This window comes from Bubalus bubalis, chromosome X, assembly GCF_019923935.1.
Source record: "Bubalus bubalis isolate 160015118507 breed Murrah chromosome X, NDDB_SH_1, whole genome shotgun sequence".
Lineage (NCBI taxonomy): Eukaryota > Metazoa > Chordata > Mammalia > Artiodactyla > Bovidae > Bubalus > Bubalus bubalis.
In genome coordinates, this window is record NC_059181.1 from 102,564,456 (window position 1) to 102,588,691 (window position 24,236).

The window sequence follows — 24,236 nt, forward strand, 5'->3', positions numbered from 1 at the left end:
AACTACATATGTTTATGATTGATTATTTAACTGCAAGGTGATAGAAATTTCAGTTGCAGATATTTCTTTTGAAAATCCACCAGAGATACAATCATTTTTGTCTAGGAGAGGATGATTTTAGTTCAAATCTCTAACTTTGTGTAATATTCTTCTAAAATTTCTATTTTAAATTACCAAGGATCCAAAATATTTTTTTTCAAATAAAATAATACAGGAAAATATTACAAAATATTAAATAAATCAGAAATAAGTTAATTAAAGTCTGGAGAAGAGCAGGGTTTGAATGAGTACTAAATTGGTGATATAAATAAACTATAATAAGTTGGACCCAAATGTTTATTTTTCATAAGATTTTTAATACATATGTACTTGTGATTTTTGTATAATTTCAGACATTCAATATATTAGAGGAAGAAATAATCCATGCCTGCATGAAACATCTACCGAACAAAAACTGAATTCTTACAGCACCACAGCTATCTGGTGGTATTAATAATATAGCCCAATATCAGGAAGACAACTAAAGTTTTACAAAATAGTTTCCTTTCTGTGAACACTAGAATTCTCAAGTAACAAAGAGGTATTGAGTATTAGTAATGGAAATACAATTGCTAAGAATTATTAAATAAAAATGTATACTTGTTATTATCTAATTTGAAGGCCACCATGTATCACAGATTTTAAAATTTGTGCCTATATGTTTGTATACTTTTATTTTATAAAAGTGATTCTATTTTTCAAAGGTTCATATATCACTATAATTTTAAAATGTGCAATATTTGCCTAATAGAATGAGAGTCTACTTAGGCAAAATTCCACCAGGTTAAGCTTCTCAATGCTGTGCTGCACTCAATATGCCAGGAAATTTGGAAAACTCAGCAGTGGCCACAGGACTGGAAAAGGTCAGTTTTCATTCCAACCCCAAAGAAAGGCAATGCCAAAGAATGCTCAAACTACCACACAATTGCATTCATCTCACATGCTAGAAAAGTAACACTCAAAATTCTCCAAGCCAGGATTCAGCAATACATGAACCGTGAACTTCCAGATGTTCAAGCTGGTTTTAGAAAAGGAAGAGGAACCAGAGATCAAATTGCCAACATCCACTGGATCATCAAAAAAGCAAGAGAGTTCCGGAAAAACATCTACTTCTGCTTTGTTGACTATGCCAAAGCCTTTGACTGTGTGGATCACAATAAACTGTGGAAAATTTTGAAAGAGATGGGAATACCAGACCACCTGACCTGCTTCTTGAGAAACTTGTATGCAGGTCAGGAAGCAACAGTTAGAACCAGACACGGAACAACAGACTGGTTCCAAATAAGAAAAGGAGTATGTCAAGGCTGTATATTGTCACCCTGCTTATTTAACTTATATGCAGAATACATCATGAGAAACGCTGGGCTGGAAAAGCACAAGCTGGAATCAAGATTACCAGGAGAAATATCAATAACATCAGATATGCAGATGACACCACCCTTATGGCAGAAAGTGAAAAAGAACTAAAGAGCCTTTTGATGAAGGTGAAAGTGGAGAGTGAAAAAGTTGGCTTAAAGCTCAACATTCAGAAAACTAAGATCATGGCATCTGGTCCCATCACTTCTTGGCAAAGAGATGGGGAAACAGTGCAAACAGTGGCTGACTTTAGTTTTCTGGACTCCAAAATCACTGCAGATGGCGATTGCAGCCATGAAATTAAAAGACGCTTACTCCTTAGAAGGAAAGTTATGACCAACCTAGATAGCATATTCAAAAGCAGAGACATTACTTTGCCAACAAAGGTCCATCTAGTCACAGTTATGGTTTTCCAGTAGTCATGTATGAATGTGAGAGTTGGACTATAAAGAAAGCTGAGTGCTGAAGAATTGATGCTTTTGAACTGTGGCATCAGAGAAGACTCTTGAGAGTCCCTTGGACTGCAAGGAGATCCAACCAGTCCATCCTAAAGGAGATCAGTCTTGGGTGTTCATTGGAAGGACTGATGTTGAAGCTGAAACTCCAATACTTTGGCTACCTGATGCGAAGAGCTGACTCATTTGAAAAGACCCTGATGCTGGGAAAGTTTGAGGGTGGGAAGAGAAGGGGAAGACAGAGGATGAGATGATTAGATTGCATCACCACCTTAATGGACATGAGTTTGTGTAAACTCCGCGAGTTGGTGATGGACAGGGAGGCCTGGCGTGCTGCAGTTCATGGGGTCACAAAGAGTTGGACATGACTGAGCTACTGAACTGAACTGAAGCTTCTTGTTTGTACTTATCAAGTAGAGAAATCTGAGGTCATCTGTGTTCTATATTTGCACTGCATTTGCAACATTATTGCATGACAATAATGGTAATTATTTTAAAAAATACCTAAGACAAGATATTTTAACTTTTGACCGATCTTTGTTCAATAACCTTGACTCACAGTTTTCCATTCTGGCTAATAAGCCTTAAGGATATGATTAAATTTTAAGGAATTGCTGTACTGCATTTGTCTGAAGTAGAAACACAAGCTTAGTTATTTGGACAATAGTCTAATGTCTACATAAAAATAAAACAGTTAATTTGAATAAAAAATCAGTTACAATAATTGATTGATTCAACTAAATGTGATACTATGAAGATTAATTTTAAGTTCAATTCTCCCTTTGTGGTTCCAGAGAATGTTAGTGATTTAGTTGTTTAATGTTGAGACATTTCATTCTTCTAGTATTTATTCTAGCATTATGTATAAAGTTTTCAGAGCAGAGACTAAAATTGAAGGCTCTTATTTTAACTTGGATAGTTCAAGCAAATTCATTAAAAATAAAAATTACTACATGTCTCTAGATCAAACCTGTCAAATTTCAAATACAAATGAAACAAAATACAACAATCTTTGATGACAAAGATCATAAGCCATCTATAATTTTAATTTTCTTAAACTGATTATATAATCTACAACAAAAATGCAATTATCAAAGGATAAATCTAGGTTTTAAATTAGATCAGTAAAGTGTGTGTCTGCATTTGTCAGGCTGCAACTGAATTGTTAATGACAGGTGATTTATAGATGGAATATTTCTCCTACAAGGGGCTTCCCTGGTGGCTCAGAGGTTAAAGCATCTGCCTGCAATGCGGGAGAACTGAGTTCGATCCCTTGGTGGAGAAGATCCCCTGGAGAAGAAAATGGCAACCACTCCAGTATTCTTGCCTGGAGAAACACATGGACGGAGGAGCCTGGTGGGCTACAGTCCATGGAATTGCAAAGAGTCGGACACTATTGAGCGACTTCACTTTCACTTTCAAGGAAAAAAAAATATTTAGTTTAACTGATGTAGTTTATTGTTTCCTCAAGGCATGCCATTCTACAGCCTTAATACAGTTAATAAAGCTGAGGAATGGATTATTGAAACATGTCTAAAAGAAATAAAAATATCCATGTACACAGTCATTATTAATACAGTTAAACGGTATTTAAAAAATGTAGACAATACTCAATACTGATCAATATTCAGAAATAACCTAAATGAGAAAATAATTTGAAATAGAATAGATATATGTAACTGTATAACAGAATTACTTGCCTGTACACCTGAAACAAACACATTGTTACTCCAGTATAAAATAAAATGTTTAAGAAAATATGGACAAAAATATACTTCTATTTATCATTGTAGTTAAAAGTCTGGGCTGTGAAGTAAAAAATATCTGAAGTTGATTCTTGACATAGTTGTTTACTATCTGTTTAACTCTGTGCTCAGTTGATCAATCATTTCTGACTGTGCGACCCCATAGACTGTAGCCCACCAGGCTCTTCTGTCTATGGGATTTTCCAAGAATAGTGAAGTGGATTGCCATTTGGAGAAAGTCTCAATTTTCATATTTAACACAGGCATAGAATACACATATATAATAATGATTATCAAATGTGCAAATTATATATATAGTACAAAAATATAGAGAGATTAGCAAGTGTACAAAAATAATAGTAGATGTGCCCTTGTAATCATCACTTTCCATTAAATGACCATGGATTTTTCAGTTAACTTTTTAGTTTTGAGAATTAGCTTTCAAGTAAGCCTTTTCTAGACGAAGAGCTAAGAAAATTTGATCAATAAGTACGGAAAATAAAATGCTGTTGTTTGTTCCAAGTGAAAACTCTTCAAACTTTGAAAGAAAAAAGATATAAGCTTAGTTACATAAAATCAATTTTGATTCAAACAAGTATAGCTAGAGCAAAATATGACTAAGGTTTTTGGTTTTCAGACTACTTCCTTACATTTAACCAAAAGTCATTAATTTATGTTTTGAAAAACAGCATGACCTTTGAAGGTGTGTTTGCTAAGCAAAAGTTTACAACTCTATTCCATTAATCTATTAAAAGCCTAATATGTTAGACATTTTTAGCAGGAGAGCATACACGTTTAAAATAAACAGGAGAAATATTTAATTTACTGTAAATAAGCAAAACATAAGTTTAATAGATTGGATCACTCATAATGTTTATGGAACATTAAAATTTTAATACATTTTTGGCCCAAGGTTACAGGGACATGCTGTTAAAGTCAAGATGATTACAAAACTGTTTTTGTAGTATTTCTTCAAAAAGAATTTTTAGATTCAAGACCGATCTATATTGTGATACAGAAGAGTATTATAGTAAAATTTCCGTCAACTTAAGTTGCAGTATAAAAACTTCATGTAGAAGATATATCTAATATTCAAGTTGGTAAATTATATAAAATATGTAACATTGTCTTATAAAACATAAGATTTTTTCATAAAATTTGTCAATAAATTAACATTTAATTTGTTCCAAAAAAGTCACCATTTTTGCTATTTAATACACTCTTGTTTGATATTTACTATTCAAATCTAAAACCAAAATTAGTGGCAACACTGGAACATTTCAAGCCTTTGATCATTACACATCTAACTTTTCATTATTAATGTAAACCCTTTTCCTATGATAAAAGATATAATATTGTATGATACAATGAAAAGCATATCTGCCAGAGAGACCTAAATTCAATTCCAGACTGTCACTGACTAGCTTTTTTGACATTCTGCAAGTCACTTCAAATGAAATGGGACCTTCTGGAAAAAAGCAAATCTTAAGTAAGTGCAATTCATCACACTTAAACAGTATCTGTGTTTTATTAAGTTACTTATGAAAAAGTGCAAATTATGCACAAAGTCCAAAAATTCTAAAGGGTGACCTTCCTAAGCAAAAACAAACCAAAAAAAAGAAAAAAAACTAGAGATTCAAGGATATTTCATAATGTCTATTAGCATGTGTTTCACAAAAATGTCCCTATTTCTCTAGTTGGAGTCATTAATAATGAGAGCAGAAGGAAAATCCTAACAGCAAACAAGTTAAGAATATTTTCATCAAAACATTGCTGGTTATGAGTTACCTCAGCATACCATTAATTCCCTCAAGCTTGAGTATCTGTCTCATCACCTTTGCATTATTGTCTGCAGAGAAATGTTAATCTTAACCCAGAGTCTGTATCTAGGAAATATATCCTTTCTCTTTCTTCCTTTATTAAAAAATTTAGATCATTGCATAATTCCCAGGATAAGTTACTTACAAACAGTGACCCAATCTATTTAGCATAGTAAGAAGTTCACTGAATTTGAAGTTAACTTCTAATTTGGTGTGGCTTTAGGCAAGCTATTTAGCTAATTCTGGATGTTGATTCTTTATTTGAAAAGAAAAAAGAAAGACAAGGAGGATAAAAATGTCTGTGCCACTTAACTCACAGTGTTGTTTGGAGTGTTAGATGGTTAATGTGAAGTCTTTTGTCAGGATAAGTTCATCAACAAATATCAATTTTATGTAGAGGAACTGTATTTTTAAGGAAACATTACAATGAGGGTAGTGTTTGTCTTTTATATCCAATAGCACTTTGGCAGAATATGTGTCATCATTTAAACTTTAAGTCTACTAATTATCTCATGAGATTCATTAAAGGAACTAAACAGGGTTTGCTTCTCTGACAACAAAAGATATTTTTGTAATACCTCCTAATAATCTAGTTCTTCCAAGGGAAAACAAAATGTGATTTCCCAGTGGGTAAAGCTATTCACCCCACGTGATTAACTACTATTACAAAAAATTATCTTAAAGAAATGCTTGAATGTAATTCAAATAAAATGAGAAACCTGAAACCTCTCAAAGTTCCAGGTTGCAAGCATTGCCAAGACTTAGAGCAATACACCTTAGTTTATGACTTAACATTCTATATATAAGCCAACCCACTGCAGTAATAGATTTTCCTTTTTTTCCTTTCAAATACTCTGCCTCCAGACCTATTCTCATAAATAGTTTTATCTTTACAGAGAAAGAAAACTCTTAGGAACTTAGCTTTTGTGTATTTTAAATTGGAAACAAATCCTCATTTCTTTTTGTAAAAAGCCTTATTGGATTTATCCATCACAAGTACTCTTTTCTTATTCAATATGATCACATCCTTATCTCCCAGCTCACAATGACAATTGTGTCATTGCATACTTATGTTATATGTTTGAAATGACTAAAACCAGTGATATCCTAATTGTGCCAAATAAAATTCAATGAGTGCTCACTACAACTTTCTAATACAAATTCAAGACTCCTAAAAGATTAAACATAATAAACAATTGTTCCTTTGATATATAACCTTAATCATATTTGAACCCTCAATTATATTACATACACTGGCTGATGGAATGAATATTTTTCCAGGGATCATGAGAATAAGGATCTAGTGCAGTCTTTGACATTCAATAGGTATGTGAACTTAAGGGGGAAAAAATCTTGTCTAAGTGGCTTTCCTCATATGTGAAAATGGTTAATACCTATTTCACAGGACTGTAGTGAGATCAGATGAGATAAAATTTGTAAAATCCAGAGGGATGGAATGGGGAGGGAGGAGGGTTCAGGATGGGGAACACATGTATACCTGTGGTGGATTCATTTTGATATTTGGCAAAACTAATACAATTATGTAAAGTTTAAAAATAAAATAAAATTAAATTAAAAAAAAATCCTAAAGTGCAAAGAAAACAATTTAAATGATAATGTAATCAGTCACATATTTAGAAACCTGGTGTTAGTGCCTGTCATATTTACCAAGAGGTGCCATTTCAGGTAATTTCTTGATAATTTCTTTAAATTTATTGCAAAGACTCATGATGCATCTACTTTGGGTTTTGTATTTTTTTTTTTTTTTTGGTAAATTATTAGTTTTTTCCATAAATGCACTTGTTTCAATTTCTGGAAAAACTTGTGCTTAAGTGATTTAGTTGCTATCATTAGTGTATGATATGAATAATATAGAAAATATAATAACTTTCTCAAAGAAAATATTAAACATTATATTATCAGAATGTCTTCCATTTATTTGAAAGATGATACTTCCTTGAGTTGTCAGTCTCTATCCTGGAATCTAATCTTGGAATTCTCGATTTTTTCCAGTGAATATAATCAACCCATTTCCTTAGTAATGCTATTACTAACTTTTGCAATTCTGTATTATTAGCAATTACAAGCACTTCAACATTTAATGTATATTATATGACATTATCTACTGGCTGATTGTGTTTAATCTTCACTGACACCTATTTTAAATGTTTACTAAAATTATATGACTTATGATTCAAATTTTGTCCAGTGAAACAATATTTTCCTCTAACTTAAAAAATCTCATTCTATTAAGATGTATCCATATTTCCTCTGAAACAGGAAAAAGGAGAACTGGTCTAAATTATACAGCTGGATTTGATTACTCTAGTTCACAAAATTTTGTTTAATATTTTCAGCATTTCTCATAGTTGTTAGATTAGTCCAAGAAATTATCTTATATTTTTATGCTGGTTGTTGTGATCCTGAAGTATTTTGGTGTTTTACATGAGTCAATTTTATATAATTTTTGGGTTTTAGGGCCATTGTAAATTAACTCAATTTTTTCCTCATTCTGTCTTAAGTTTTGACCAGCATATTTTCATAGAAGTACAGTAATATCTCTACTTTCTATAGTTTCCATCTCTATCTAGCCTTTGAAAATTGAATTTGAAGAAGTCTGTTATTTTTCTCTTTTTTTGATCCTTTTTTTTTTGCTTTCTTTTTTTAAATTTAATTTTATTTTTTAATTTTATTATTATTATTATTATTTTTACTTTACAATATTGTATTGGTTTTGCCATATATCAACATGAATCAGCCACGGGTGTACACATGTCTTTTCCTCTTCATGTACTTCGGAGTTTCCTCCTTAAAAAAAAAAAAAAAGATATATGATATTTTGCTTGTTATACATGCTTCCTCAGGCACATGGAAACAGTCTATGCTGAAAATTAATAAATAAGAGTAATGAAATCCAAGGCAATTTTGGCAGACACCCAAGTTCATTTAGCACTTACAAAAAGTATTTTAGTCCAGTTGGCCCTTTAGTTCACTGAGATCATCAAGTTGCACCAAACAAGCTTTGCTGTTGCTATTAAAGTATCAGAGCTTAGCAAAGATTAATAAAGTTTCATTAGGAAGGCGGTAGCTGCTGAATCCCAATGCCACAATTAAGACGTGAAGTGACAATTTTTTCATTTGTTTTCCTCACCCTGCCAGAACCACAATTGTGCCTAACAAACACAGTCTAAACACTCACAAGTTGACTTATCTCAATAGCTGTTTTCAACATTGTTTGACACTGGTTCTATACCAAATTGCACTGCATACAAAGAAATGGAACTACAAAAATTTCTTAAATGGATTATGAATGAAAAGTTCTGTTGGATTAAATGGCTATTCTGCTGCAATCTATGATAAAAATCTAGGTGTGAAGAAAGCAGCTCCGTGGGCTTTGAGTAGAATTTTAGGGGATAGCAAATATAAAATAACCTTTACCAAGTATCTTTTGTTGCTGTTGTTGTTACCTTGAAAAATGTCAGACACAAAAAGAAACTAAAAATAATGTTTTCAACTTAGGTAAATGAAAATTTAATTAATCATTGTACCCTGCATGCAAGCATACATGCTAAGTCGCTTCAGTCGTGCCTGACTTTACAATCCCATGGACTGTAGCCCACCAGGCTCCTCTGTCCATGGAATTCTCCATGCAAGAGTACTGGAGCAGGTTGTCATGCCCTCCTCCAGGGGATCTTCCCAACCCAGGAATCGAACTCACCTCTCTACCATGCAGGTTCTTTACCACTAGCATTACCTCAGAAGCCCCATTTTATTCTGATATCTGAATAATTAACTGTTATGTTCATTTTAAACATGTCATAAACAAATATCTTCAAGGATCTGTACCATATTAAATTCAGAATTTTTGGATCTTTTTGAAAAACATTTTATAATATTAGCAAGCTATTGACACTGTGGTCAATGGTTTTCTTTTTGAAAAAGTATAACTGTATGTACATAGTCCTTATACATATATTTGACAATATAATGAGCAGTAAACTTTTATTCTGAACTATAGTTTCAACTGATCTAGCTACATCAAAGATTAAGATCAATTTTAATATCCATGTATAATAAGCATATATCATTTTTAATTTTTATATATTACATCCTTTGCAAAATAGCTAAATGCAATCTTTTAAATAAATCTGTAAACTTTTGTTTACTTCACTTTTTTCATGCTTGTTTACCAGACTAAAAATTAACCCTTCTTTTTCAATGTGGATTGAGAGGCAACAGCATCCTACATTCCTAGGGAACTTGTTAGAAACGCATAATTTCAGGCCCCAGCTACAATCTACAGAATCAGAATGTGCATTTTAACAGGGTTCCCAGATGAAAGGGATGTGCATTAAAATTTGAAAAGCACAGGAATAGAACTTAACTTCCTAGAAACTAGAGTTTAAAATAAATCATCAGCAGTGATGGTGACTGATTAGAAGCTCTATTTCTTGCTCAAGTGCTTAGCTTCTATTATAGCTGCACTGTTTATATATATATATATATATATATATATATATATATATATATATATTAGCATTGGCCTTATATTCCCATGGGCTTCCCAGGTGGCTCAGCTGGTAAAGAATCTGTCCGCAATGCGGGAGACCGGTTCGATCCCTGGCTTGGGAAGATCCCCTGGAGAAGGGAACAGCTATTCACTGTGGTATTCTGGCCTGGAGAATTCCATGGACTGTATGTAATTTGTGACTGGGGTCACAAAGAGTCAGACACGACTGAGTGACTTTCACTTTATATTCCCATAACTGTTTACTCTTGTATGCAATTTGAAGGTATTTAGAAGCCATGTGATATTTAATGTACTCCAACTCCCTTCCTCAAATAATCCTTCTCTGCACTCATTCACTTTATAAAATGGAAAGCATAGATTGTAACTGTTTTATCTCGTGAATGTTAAAACTGAATTCATGGGCTTAGGAAAGTTGCAGGACAAGGGCTGATATAAGAAATGTTCAGCCTGACTGAAGGCTAAAACGTCGGTCTTAAACTGAGCGATATTTTCCTGGTGTGAGCAGAAAGAACAATGGAAATTCTTCCTGATGACCATAAAGCAAGCTCTCTGTAAAAGTTTTATCCTATTTGTGTGTTTTTGCATGTGTTTATTACCCATTCTTAAGTCTCTGTTTTTTAAAAAAATTCATGCATTCCCACATTTCTTTTGAAGATTTTTGATCCTAGTAAAATTAGCAAACAAGTATCAAATAACAGTTAAGGTATTCTAAATACACAATATGAGGACTGAGAGAGAAGCCAGCCTAGGCATTTTCAAAAAGGTTGCATATTTCACGCTAAACTGAAAACCAGGTCCTATCACCTAACACTCTGAGAGTGTTCTTCTCTTTTTATTTCCTTTCCCCTATTTCTTCCCCTCTGCCACAAAGTAAAATAAAGCAGTGTAAGGTTATTCAGGGGAGAAAAGTAAGCTTTGTTTAGCACATTCTGCCTGACCTTTGCCTGACCCATACTCCTGAAACTGTGTACAAACCCCTGAGTCCTTGTTTTTTGAAGTAAAATGCTGTCTCAAGAGTTAATGACTGTGAAATGTGAAGATATAGAAACAAAGAATATCTGTTGGGCTAAGGAACTGGTAACAATTTAGACTGCAATTCTGCCACATAACAGAATCACCAAACTCCCAGTTCCCTGAAAGATACAGATAAAGGCCTGACACACATTTCTAAGTTGTTTTTACAGGAAGCAGACCCCCTACCACCACCACCCAGATGAAAACTGCTGATCACAAGCACATAGACCCCAAACTGGCTGAAACCAGAATGCTGATGATGCTTGAAACCTCACCGTGATGCCAGTCAATCCAAGAACGGTCCACCAGCTGATCATGCCCTGCTCCTCGAGCACTATAAAACTCCTCCCTACTCCCTCCAGGGTGAGTCACACGGTCTTCAGGGCATTAGCCCACTGTGGCCTCTTTTGCCTGGCAAAGCAATAAAAGCTACTCTTTTCTACTTCACTGAAAACTCTGTCTCCATGTTTCTATTTGGCACTGGTGAACAGAGGCCAAGTTTCTACAAAACTCCCTTACACACAATCCTGACATGAGCTGCAAGATCATGCAACATACCAAAGTTTAGAAAATTCACTTACAAATTTTCCCAAATTATATTTAAACATTCATAAAAATGTACATTTAAGTCCTTAGGTAAATATCCATTTATAAAAACAAAACCATTCTTTGGGGTATGTATATGTCTTGCTATCTTAAGTAAATGGGCTTTTCAAGTAATTTTAAAAGACTTAAAATATTTATACACTTTAATGCATAGATTCTTTAGTCTATTCACTTTGCCTTCATGTCAAGACTACATTTTTCATGTTTTATAACATAATATGCACAATAAAGGTGTTTTTAATAATCTAAGTTAAAAAAAAGTGTAGAAAATATACCATTTTCTATGTCTAAGTCAGATTGGGAAATTTTCCAGCTTAATAAAGCCAAAGAAATAAACAAACAAATCCTGGATATTTTTAACTTTCTGATAAGGTACAAAACTATTATGACATTTGAGCAAAGGAGGGAACAGGCAAGGTTGCAGAGTAAACTAAAGAATGTTATCCCCTAATACCTCGTATGAGCTCCTGTTACACTCATTTTACATTTCTGAGCCTTAGTTTTCTTGTCTGTGAAATTAAAGAGTTGGATTAAATGCTCTTTCTGGCCCCTTCCAGTTTCAGAGTTTATGAAACCTGGGCCATTCTTGGCATACTGTAATGAACCACCTGACAGTATTTGTTAAATTTAATATGACTGTATGTTACATCTTTGGTGGTGCTTACTGTGCCCAATCAGAATATAAGCTTCTCAAAGGACATACTGCCTTAAACTTCTTTAAGAACTCCCTTTCTTAACCCAGTCCAACCACTGCATTTAAAATTTGCAATGCTGAACAAGCAATAGACTTTTAGATATTGAGGGCTAATGAATTCAGGTATTGAAACTGGAAATATCTGTAAAGCCACATGATAAGGACGGAATATATGGTAGAGCTTTCTGTAAAACATCATAAACATTTTTCCCTTCATTGGAAAGGGCCTTAAAATAAGGTAAAATTTATCCAAATTACTTTTGGGAAAACTGTATTCCAGGGAGATGAAGTTATTTGCCTAAGATCACTCTCTGGATACCAACAAAATATCAGTCATAAAATATATTGTGTTTACACAATTTAAATAAACCTTTTGCTCTCATTTCCTATACCAAAAATCGCAGGATGAAGGAGTTCATAATCCTGAAGGCAACAGAAAATGGTTTGCACATCAGGAGCTTAATGTCCTTCAGTTTAAATGATATAAACCTACACACAATTGATTCCTAAAGATATTTTGCTTCAAAGATGGCATATCAGAACAAAGTCAGTATTTACAAATCACTGTCAAACAGTCTCTAAAACAAATCATATATAAAATATAAATGTCTTTCAAGAAAAATGAATTAGGCAATAACACTAAATATTTTCCACATTAGGTAAGCTTAAACTTTATGGAGGGTCATTTTGATGGGTCATATTTTGAATTATTCTTATAAATAAAATAAAGAAAGTATATGAGCATATATGAGCATGTACTGCTAAATTTAAATAGTCTTATAAATATATATATATATATAAAGATATATATATATATATCTTATACAGTTTTTACAGGGTTAGTGCACAAAGACTTAAAAGAGGAGGAGAATATGACACAAGTAGACAGTTAATCAACAAGCTTATTTAGATATATTCAAATATACTTTGAAAATGTTTTTTTAATCCAAGAAGCATTCTTTTTTCTTTTCTTTTTTTTTTTTTTTTTTTAACATTCAGAACTTTGAGGAAATATACTCAAAATAAATGAGTGGCAAGGCAGGGTGTTGGCAAAAGCCCTTGCTTGGAAACCAAAAGTCCTATATAAACTTCCCCTCTTGCTACCTGGAAAGCCTTAGACAAGATTTCATTTATTTGACCTTCAGTTTCCCCATTAAAAAAATAGGTACAACCATGTTTTTTCTACTTAAAATATTTTTATGAGACTAAAATGATATACTTTTAAAATTATATAAAATACTATGTAAATTAAATTAGTGGAATGAATTGAAACAAAAAGGTACCTGAAATTTTAATGTTTTGTTTACATTTCATATGATGACAATAAATGAATTATAAAAATCGGTAATATCTTGATTTGCATTCTAATCAATTGAAATTTTAAAAGAAATGAATTTTCACCTGCCACTGCTACTGCTAAGTCACTTCAGTCGTGTCCGATTCTGTGCGACCCCATAGACGGCAGCCCATCACGCTCCCCTGTCCCTGGGATTCTCCAGGCAAGAATACTGGAGTGGGTTGCCATTTCCTTCTCCAATGCATGAAAGTGAAAAGTGAAAGTGAAAGTGAAGTTGCTCAGTCGTGTCCAAATCCTAGGGACCCCATGGACTGTAGCCTACCAGGCTCCTCCGTCCATGGGATTTTCCAGGCAAGAGTACTGGAGTGGGTTGCCATTGCCTTCCCCGGAATTTTCATCTAGTTTAATTCAAATCCATCAGGAAATTAGTTTTATTATCATGCTAGAAGATAAGTTAGATTAATAAAATAACTTTTAGAGAAAAGAGAAAAATCCTCTCCTAGATTTTATTCTCTTCTTTCCTCTTTCCTCTTTTTGGAGGAAGAAAATTTGGGAGTAGTTTTTCCGAATGTACGTATTCAAGATGAGCAAATTAGGTGGAAAAAAAAATTCTTTCAAATCTGGGATGAAAATGGCAACTATAGCTATCGTCACTTTAAGTTTCAAAATTTATTATACTGATTTCACACTTAACACATTAAAGACAATTAAAAGGACAGTTTAAATCCTTGATCAGTTGAGGGTGTTTAAACTGCAAAAGATAACAGAAGCATTCAGGATTTCTGCCAAGTCACTCTTCTAATTCAAAAACTATAATTGAAAAAAGACCCTTTATTCAATTTATTTTCACTGTCTGGTAATGAGAATGCAGTCTTTCTACAGATATAACCAAATCTCAACACACTTTATACCCTAAAATAGTTTGCTTCATGTGATAAACCTGTGCTTTACAATTAATGTTGTATTGAGCATAAATTTTGACGGACCTTGGCAGACAGGTCATTTTATATTTTTTTCTTAACAAAAGATACTACATTTCAAAATGAACTTCTATGGAAAAATAGCACCTTTACAAACAGCATTAGATTAACTTAAACAATGCAAGTCAGTCTGGAATATCAAGGCATCTTCATTCTAGATACTGAATGATCAATAAAATCTTCCAATAATAGAACTCTGTTCAGACAATGACATATAATTTGAAATGTTATAAAGTCTATCTAATTAAATGTACTTATAAATTTTATTTTTCCCAAAGGTAAAATTTATATATGTCATTGATGGAAGCATGTGTCATCTATTTTTATGGCATACTCTTCCTTAAATCCCCAATTCCCAATGATGCTGAGCCAACCTCAGTACATGGAGAAGTATGGACAATTTGAGAATTTCCCATTTCCCTCATACACAAAAATATCTTTTCACCAACACATAAAAAGCAAGGGTTCCTTTGACTCTGAAGAGGCAAACCTGTTGTTGAGGAAAACCTGTCTGAGGAGGATGGCCTCTCAAAATACTTAAATCTGAGCTACTATGACAATTCCACAAAGCAAAAAGGAGGAGGAATAAAACAGAAATAAACTTTCACTGAAAATATAAATAGAATAACCCATGGGAAGAGCACACACCAGAAAGAATGGGATGCAAAGAAACAGTTTCAGAGTGTGTGATGAGAAATTCAGAAAAGTTGTAATTACTACCCAAAGTACAATGTTTAAATCCCTTGTGGTAACCAAAGGAAAACAGACATTTTCAGGCATTATATATATATATATATATATATATATATATATATACACACACACACACACACACACACACACACACACACACACACATATAAGCTAGTGGAGGTGATAGAACTCCAGTTGAGCAATCCAAATCCTGAAAGATGATGCTGTGAAAGTGCTGCACTCAATATGCCAGCAAATCTGGAAAACTCAGCAGTGGCCACAGGACTGGAAAAGGTCAGTTTTCATTCCAATCCCAAAGAAAGGCAATGCCAAAGAATAGTCAAACTACCACACAATTGCACTCATCTCACACACTAGTAAAGTAATGCTCAAAATTCTCCAAGCCAGGCTTCAGCAATATGTGAACCGTGAACTTCCTGATGTTCAAGCTGGTTTTAGAAAAGGCAAAGGAACCAGAGATCAAATTGCCAACATCTACTCGATCATCGAAAAAGCAAGAGAGTTCCAGAAAAACATCTATTTCTGCTTTATTGACTATGCCAAAGCCTTTGACTGTGTGGCTCACAATCAACTGTGGAAAATTCTGAAAGAGATGGGAATACCAGAACACCTGACCTGCCTCTTGAGAAATTTGTATGCAGGTCAGGAAGCAACAGTTAGAACTGGACATGGAACAACAGACTGGTTCCAAGTAGGAAAAGGAGTTTGTCAAGGCTGTATATTGTCACCCTGTTTATTTAACTTATATGCAGAGTACATCATGAGAAACGCTAGACTGGAAGAAACACAAGCTGGAATCAAGATTGCTGGGAGCAATATCAATAACCTCAGATATGCAGATGACACCACCCTTATGGCAGAAAGTGAAGAGGAACTATTTAAAAGCCTCTTCATGATAGTGAAAGTGGAGACCGAAAAAGCTGGCTTAAAGCTCAACATTCAGAAAACGAAGATCATGGCATCCGGTCCCATCACTTCATGGCCAATAGATGGGGAAACAGTGCAAACCATGGCTGACTTTATTTTTCTGGGCTCCAAAATCACTGTAGATGGTGCTTGCAGCCATGAAATTAAAAGACACTTGCTCCTTGGAAGGAAAGTTATGACCAACCTTGATAGCATATTCAAAAGCAGAGACATTACTTTGTCAACAAAGGTCTGTCTGGTCAAGGCTATGGTTTTTCCAGTAGTCATGTATGGATGTGAGATTTGGACTATAAAGAAAGCTGAGCGCCAAAGAATTGATGCTTTTGAACTGTGGTGTTGGAGAAGACTCTTGAGAGTCCCTTGGACTGCAAGGAGATCCGACCAGTCCATCCTAAAGGAGATCAGCCCTGGATGTTCACTGGAGGGACTGATGTTGAAGCTGAGGCTCCAATACTTTGGCCCCATGATGCAGAGAGCTCATTCACTTGAAAAGACCTTGATGCTGGGAAAGATTGAGGGCAGGAGGAGAAGGGGACGACACAGGATGAGATGTTTGGATGGCATCACCGACACAATGGACCTGGGTTTGGGTGGACCCGGGGAGTTGGTGATGGACATGGAGGCCTTGCATACTGCAGTTCATGGGGTTGCAAAGAGTCGGCCACGACCGAGTGGCTAAAATGAACTGAACTACCAGCTTCAGCTGTTTCTCTATCAACCATTCAGTTCAGTTTGACCCCATGAATCACAGCACACCAGGCCTCCCTGTCCATCACCAGCTCCGGGAGTTCACTCAGACTCACGTCCATCGAGTCAGTGATGCCATCCAGCCATCTCATCTTCTGTCGTCCCCTCCTCCTCCTGCCCCCAATACCTCCCAACATCGGGGTCTTTTCCAATGAGTCAACTCTTCGCATGAGGTGGCCAAAGTACTGGAGTTTCAGCTTTAGCATCAGTCCTTCCAAAGAAATCCCAGGGCTGATCTCCTTCAGAAGCTGGTAAGGGTGGGAGAAATGATATGGGACATGGAGATGATGCAAGGAGGTATGTGGAAAATGGAGTGCAGTGGGCTTTATAAATGTGCTTGCAAGTTGCGGAAGGAGTTTACTCTGATGGTAGAAGATAGGGAGTTTGGAAGGCTTGGTGGGGAAGGTGAGATGACCCTAAAGATAAAACTATAGAGATGATTAGGACTAAAGAGAAATTCTCTTTCAGCAAATAGCATTCATTTATTTCTTAGTTCTACTGATTTACCTTGTGTGGTGTGTGGGTTTAGGCCCTCTTCAAAATGTGTCCTGTTTTCTGGATATGACAGTATCTTCTTAACTTATTTACCTTCAGTCTGTATTCCAATATCTTAGTTTACTCAAATACACATTTAAAAACATTTAAAAACAAGAAAAATATTTCTATTGTGTGCCATCTACTGCCCATTTTTTTTCACCCTGTTTTGTTGTTGTTAACATACCTACTTTAATAATGTTCAAAGTGGCCTATGCCTACAAAATACACACACAACTGCTAACTCCACAGTGGGACATCAACCCCACCACCACCACCACCACCTTACTTAGTCTGTACCAGGCTCTTTCAAGTCCATTTCTTGGCTAGTCACTGCTTAGGAATGCCTATTTTTCAAAGCCAGAGAGACATCGTCTTTATAAATCTTTTCTCAACCTCTTAGCAAAAATTAATTCCTCCCTCGATTATGTTCAATTAGAGCATTAATCACATTGTATTATAAATTTGTCAGTCTCCTGGCTCACAGAGGCCCCAGATACCTTTCCACATGCTCTTTTATATTCCTGGAGCCTGCCATATTGTCTGGCACAGTAGGTTTGCAGATTCTTTGGTGAATAAGTAAACATATTACACCTCCTTTAAAATACATGAAACAAGATTATTGAAGAAAATTAGATTTCAAAATTTCATCCCCTGAATAATTCCCCTTCCCACTAATAGAAAATGTGGCAGCTATACATATTTTGTCAATTTAGTTTAAAGCCAGTGGCTTCTATAAAGGCTCCTTGTCTGGGAGCCTCCCCTCCCTTCCCCAAGAACCTTATAAATCCTGGCTAAAGGCTGTTATAGACTGCTTGCACAGAGAAAAGGAGAATTTTCTGCTTTCTAAATCCCTTACCAGATTTCTCCCTGCCACCAGCAGTCTGGAAGCTCTCTATCAGGAATTTCTATCTTGCAAAGAACATCAAGTTTTGAATACCAAGAGAAGAAATGTGTAAACTGCAATTCCTTCTGCCAGGACTCCCAGCTGCCAAAACCCAACACGGCTTGGACATCCATCAGAATTGCATTCAGGTGATTATTTTTTAAAGGGGGGCTCCTTTCAACCCTAAGCAAATTATTGAACCCTAGAAAATGAATGCACTTTTATGCTTGGTCTGAGTTTTCTTTCCATTCCTGTATTGCAAACGCATAGGAACTTTTTTGCTGCTTTTGCTGATACACAAAACCCTAGATTTACAAAACGGAAGAATTCTCTGCTTCTGCTCCCTTTTCCCCAAAATCCCCTACCTACCTCCAAACCAAAATACATTCAGTAGGTAAGCTTTTTATTGCGATCCCCTCTGATGGTAATTTCCTTGGAAAGGAAGCTCAGTTCCGAGGCCCAGATGCCTCCACACACCCTGCCTCAGCCCCTCCTTCTTGCCCTGTACAGCCTTCTCCAAGGGCGCGCTGCGGTCCTTCTCCCAGAGCTAAAGAAAGAATTGTCCGTAATCAGGGAAAACTGATTAGCCTCCAATTCCGGGAAGCAGGGGTTTGCTCCGTAAAAGGAGAAGAGCAAACTCAGAAAGGAAGACGCAGCGGGCTTCCGTCTTGTAAAACCCCATTCCTGAACGTTCCCAATTTGGCGCTCCGGCCTCTGGAAGTGACTGCGCAGCCTTATAATAAAGAGGACGGTGGCCTCTCCCCTGCGGCAGCAGCCCTCAGAGCCTTTCCGCAACTTCCAATCTTCAGTCCCTTCTTTCACTGAAAGGGGACCCTCCACACAGTGCAAGCCCACCTCCGATCGCCCTCCTTCCCCACCGCACCATTTCACTGGGAATAAGACCCACTTCGCCTTCTAGGGGGCTTACTCTGTTGAAGGCAAAGAGCCACAAGATTTTAAGGATTCCAGTCTTCATATCACCCGGGGAGGACAGATAACAGTGGAAATTTAATGCTAGTAACTGTTATTATTTCATCTTTAAAACTTGCCCTCCAGAACGAAGCTAAATAAGTGGATTCACGTTGAATAGTGAAGGTGGAAGCTGAAAAGGAGCGAGGCCATTGGGTGGGGGTCGTGGGGAACAGGGAAACGGAGGGAAGGAGTGCAGAAAGACCCTAAATCTGTATTAGATTCCGGGGTTCAAAATCTGCCCTGGCCCAGGCTGCAGTAACCCCTCCACCCCCCGCCCCCGGCGCCTCGGCAAGGGAGCCGGAAGGAGGGGCCGAGAGCTAGAGCGCGGGAAGGAGGCCGAGAGAAGCGAGGGCGGCTGCGCACAGGGAGGGCGCGGGGCTGGGCCGCTCGCTCAGCCTCCTCTCGGCCCGCTGAGCCGTTCTGGGGCTGACATCATTGCCAGAAGGAGGGGCTGCCCGTGCCAAAGCTACTGGAGAACAAGGTTCTCAGGCCTCGCTGGCGTAGGCGCTCCCTCGCCGCTTGGCAGGCGCAACGCGGTGGCGACCAGATTCAGCCCGCGTGAGCTGAGCACGGCAATTCTTAATTTAGCGGAGGAAGGAAGGTATCTTTAGACCTTAGCGCGTCCATCTTTGGGTTCATTCGTCAGAGCAGCCCGCACACCGTCCGCGCTTTCCTCTGATGAACCAGACAAAGGCAAGAAAGGGGGGAACATGTACAAATACTACTATTACTTCGACTTGCTTTCAAATGCCTCACCCCCCTACCCAGCGAAAGGTCAGCTCTGAGGCTGAGCTTTCCTGCCGTGATTGTTTGAGACAAGATTAAGAGTGAAATTCTAAGTTCACCAAGTTCAGAAGGTGCCCTCAAGTATCTTTTTTTTTTTTTTTTTTTTTTTAAGTCACACCTGTTTTAACCTTTAAGTGACGGGAGGGAGTCGCTTTAGTGTACAGCGAGGCTACCTTGTCCGGTGTTTTGCTCACTGTTCAGTATTCTCGGTAGGCTCCTCAGGTTGTTTCCTTGTTGCAACGTTAAGAGCACCAAAGCAGCTCTCCCAACACCATCGCCCCCTCCCATTATTTCCTGTCCCCCTCACCGTCTATCCCCACGTTTAAACACTTTCTTCCACACACTCTCCTTCGCACAGAAACGGTTCCTATGTGAGGTTTAAACCCAACCTGAAGATGTTTCCACGCAAGGACTCGCTTTTGTTTGGTTCTCCCAGTTCAATTTTATTTATTCTTTTGTCCTCGCCTCTCTTCTCTCAAGTCTTTTGCTTTGTGAATTTGTGCCGCAGTGGCGCAAGTTTCGATTCCCAGGCCCCAGCCAACATTTTTAGAAAGGTACCCCGCTGGGAGACTCCAAGGCAAGCCCTCAGACGCGCGGGCACACGAACTCAACAGGCGCACTCCTGCGCCCCGCAACCCAAAGGCGGCCAAAGCAGTGAAGCGCGGAAGAGGCCATTTGCAGTTGAGCTCTATAAGTCTTTCCTTAGGGAAGGAAAGGAAGTGGCTGGTGCTATACACTCTTCAAAAGTGGCACCTCCCCCCTTTATTTTTTGCAAGGGGAGGATGTCAATTTGAGGCTAAGAGTGCACGTTCAAGTCGTGTTTCCAATCGAGGGCAGACTGCCGCTCCGCTCTTCTAAGTCTCAAGAAAAGACTCATTTGCGGCTATGCCTTTTTAAATAGTCACCTTTTCTGAAGACTCTCTTAAGAGGCATTCATTTTCGCGAAACAGGACTGTTTTATGGCTACGCGCTTTAAAAGTTAATTCCTTTATGGACACATAAACTGTTTCTCGGTCCAATCTTAGTCAACGTCATTCATTTATGAGATAGCTAAGCGGGTTTTGGCTAAGGGCTGAAAAGTCATTTATTTTGGAGAAAGAGCAGTCCCTTTATGTTTGGCTAAGCTCCTAGAAAGTCTTTTTTTTTTTTTTTTTTTTTTTTTTAATGAGAAAACGATGCGTTTTTCGGCTACGAGACTGTAAGACGTTTCTTTAAAAAAAAAAAAAAGCTAGGCAGAATTTTCCACACCTACCATCTCCATATCCAGCAGGTGCTGACTGAGCACGGCCCCAGAAGTAGGGCGGGAAGGAAGGGCGGGGAGGCGAGGGGCAGGCGAAATTACATTGGAGACCCTGAGCGCTCAGTGGTGCGTTGCGATCTCCTCTCTGCGCCAAGGGTCGGGTCCCCAAGGACTAGGGCCAACCTGGCAAGGATCCAGACCTGGAGCCCCCAGAGATGGGAGTGCAGCGGTGCCAGACCACGCGAGAAGTCCGGAGCGGGCTCCGGGCTTTGCCGCTCGGTTAAGACCGCTTCTCCTGGCTAACCCGAGAATCTGGAGTGTGATCTTTTCTCAACCCCTGCTCTAATCTTGAGAGTTTGTCTCAGCTTCGCTGAAGCTGTGTCCGTTAAAGCGAAAGACCTTTTTGCACGGCCAATGTCGGGCAAATTCACGCGCGGACACTTTTCTGACAGAAGTGTTTTCTTAAAGTAACCAAGGCAAGCCGACTGGTGGCTATGCCAAAAAGAGATTCTAGCTGCGCTCACCTCCGGGGTTTGCTCTTAAATCCAGGGAAGAGATGGGGGAAGGGGGAAGGGAGGACACGGGAAGAGTTTCTAAAACCACTCTGTGGTCCTAATCAAGACCCTGAGAGCAGGCAGCCGGAACCTCCGCACACTAAGTGCGGGACTCACGCTTCACACGGTGCACTCTGTTCTGGCCCCGGGACCGGATACTTACCTTGTTGTCCACGCCACTAGAGTAGAAATGAGGTGGTAGGTTTAAAAAAAAAAAAAAAGCTTCTGCTCGCTCCACGGAGACTGCGATTGCTGTAGCGGGGCTCTGCCGCCACAGCTCGCAGTCCGCGGAGCAGTTGGAGTCTCAAAGTCTTCCTTTTAGGCTGATTGGGCCGCCCGGATTGCCTGGGGTTGCTCAGGCTGTCTGTGACGCCGTTGCCGCTGCCACTCTACGCACTCTGTTTCAGCTGGCTTTCCGCTTTGCCGCGCGGGTCGCTGCGTGCAGCTCAAGCTCACGGCTCCTCCTGCCCTGACAGTTCGCCGACTGCAAGGAGCCGGGGCCGAGCCAGCCCTTTTCAATGGCGAGGGGGAGGGACTCGATAGAGGGAGAGAAGGGGGAAGGAAGGGGGGTGAGCGAGTGGAAGGCGGGCGGGGGGAGAGAAGCGAACCAGTGCCCTGGCCGCCTGCTGGGAGGGGATGGCGCAGCACCAACTGCTGGGTACCCACCTCTGGTCCCCACTCCTTGCACCCCACATCCCCCACCGCTTCGGGGGAGGCCCCTCCCGGCTGACGGGCAACCGGGAAAGAAGGGCGGGGGCGAGATGGAGGTAAGCTTAGGAAGTTACTGTTCGCCGCCCCAAGCAGGCGGCAGAAAGCGTTCTGGCTGCACCCTCGTGTTCGGGACCCGCTGCTGGGAAAAACGCGCCGCTTTCCGGCTTCCCGCTTTGCTGAGCGAAGCCGAGGGCACGTTCCTCTCCGCTCGGTCCTCCGCTCGCTGCTCTCTTTGGCTTCCCTTTAAGTTGAACTCATTCACATTATCTTACAGAAGTTTTATTTTTCTTGTTATGTTTGCTTTTCTCGCGATCCCGCTGACCGCCCTCAGTCCCGCTAGAGAACGAGCATCCAGCAGCACCATTGTCTCATACAAAGGATACTTAAGGCAGAGTAGTGGAAGTAGGGGCAAAGCTGCAGTTGGAGCCGAGAGACTGTCTGTGCATATATTACACTCTGCTGTGAACCGGGTCTAGTCCCTCGATTTCCTTCAGACGGATCGTCTGGGGGTAGCGGAGAGAGGAGTGAGGGGAAAAATCTAGCATTTGGCTACCCCAGAGAGCAAGTATGAGTGAGCCTAAGCAGGTTTGGGCTTTGGGCTGCTTTAGTGGGGTCCAGCCGCTTCTCTGCCGGGGATCAGGCAGAATCGCGGGCTTGGACAGCTCTTTTCCGTGGTGTAGGAAAGGATACCGGAGAGGAAGGAACCCAGCCGCAAGACATGCTTGCCAGCGCACTCCGACTGCCTAGTCGGTGACGCCCAGGCGAGCATCGCGGTGCCAGGTCTTCCAAGACTACTAGAGAGATCAGGGGCAGTCTGGCTGGTTTGTGACTCGGAACGGTTGTGGGTATCTAGAAGCAGGGCTAATTCCCCCGTCCCTGTTATGGAATTACAAGCAAATAGCAACACCAACCAAAACCTTCCCAGCTGGTCTACTCTGATTCTTACTCCAAGGAACAAGTCCTTAAATTTACCCAGTGGCTGGAGAATGAACCAGGTGAATGCTTTAATTTTTTTTCCCAGAAAAAAATGTAGTATTTTAGGTTTAGGTTTTAGCATCCGTTTTCCATGCTTAACCAATAGAAAAACTTATCTTTCTAGTGCTCTGCTCTTTTTGGGAAAGAGGAAGCTCTCTTTCCTAAAATAAAAGAAGGAAAAGTAGATAATGTTTTCCGGCTCCAAGAGCACAGTATTCATTTTTATTTTTGTCTACTGAATCGTAGGGGGAATACATCTGCATAGGGCTAGAACATCAAGAAGGGGATAATTTGTGCCCATTATCATGAGTTGATTTTATCTAATAGCTTATTCGTGGAAAGTTATTATTATTATTATTGAAGGGCAAATCTTTCTGACTTCTTTCGCCAGTATATCCCTCATTTCATAACTGCCTTCTTTCCAATTCCTGATATTTTAAAAGGATAAAACCCTAGTTCAGATAATCCTCACATAACCTTTTGTTTTTCTCTTGCTTTTTCTTTTCTTTCTTTCCTTTTTTAAATATTTACAGCCACTACCAGAAGGAATAATAGCAACGCAGTTCAGTGCAGTCTGCATGAAAAGAGGATACAGGAAGTATTTACTGTTACATTTTACTCCTCATGTAACTCTGCTTCCATTAGTCGTGGTA

General features: G+C 38.6%; 1 protein-coding gene across 4 annotated transcripts in view; it reads right to left on the reverse strand.

Moving 5' to 3' along the window:
* PCDH11X (protocadherin 11 X-linked) overlaps positions 1-22,393 on the reverse strand; it is a 663,770-nt gene extending 641,377 nt beyond the window's left edge. For all 4 annotated transcript variants that reach the window (XM_025277000.3, XM_044937390.2, XM_044937391.2 and 1 more), the window contains exon 1: positions 22,061-22,393. The gene's annotated coding sequence lies outside the window, so the exon portion shown is untranslated. The remainder of the gene's footprint in view (positions 1-22,060) is intronic.
* Between the last annotated feature and the right edge of the window lie 1,843 nt (positions 22,394-24,236).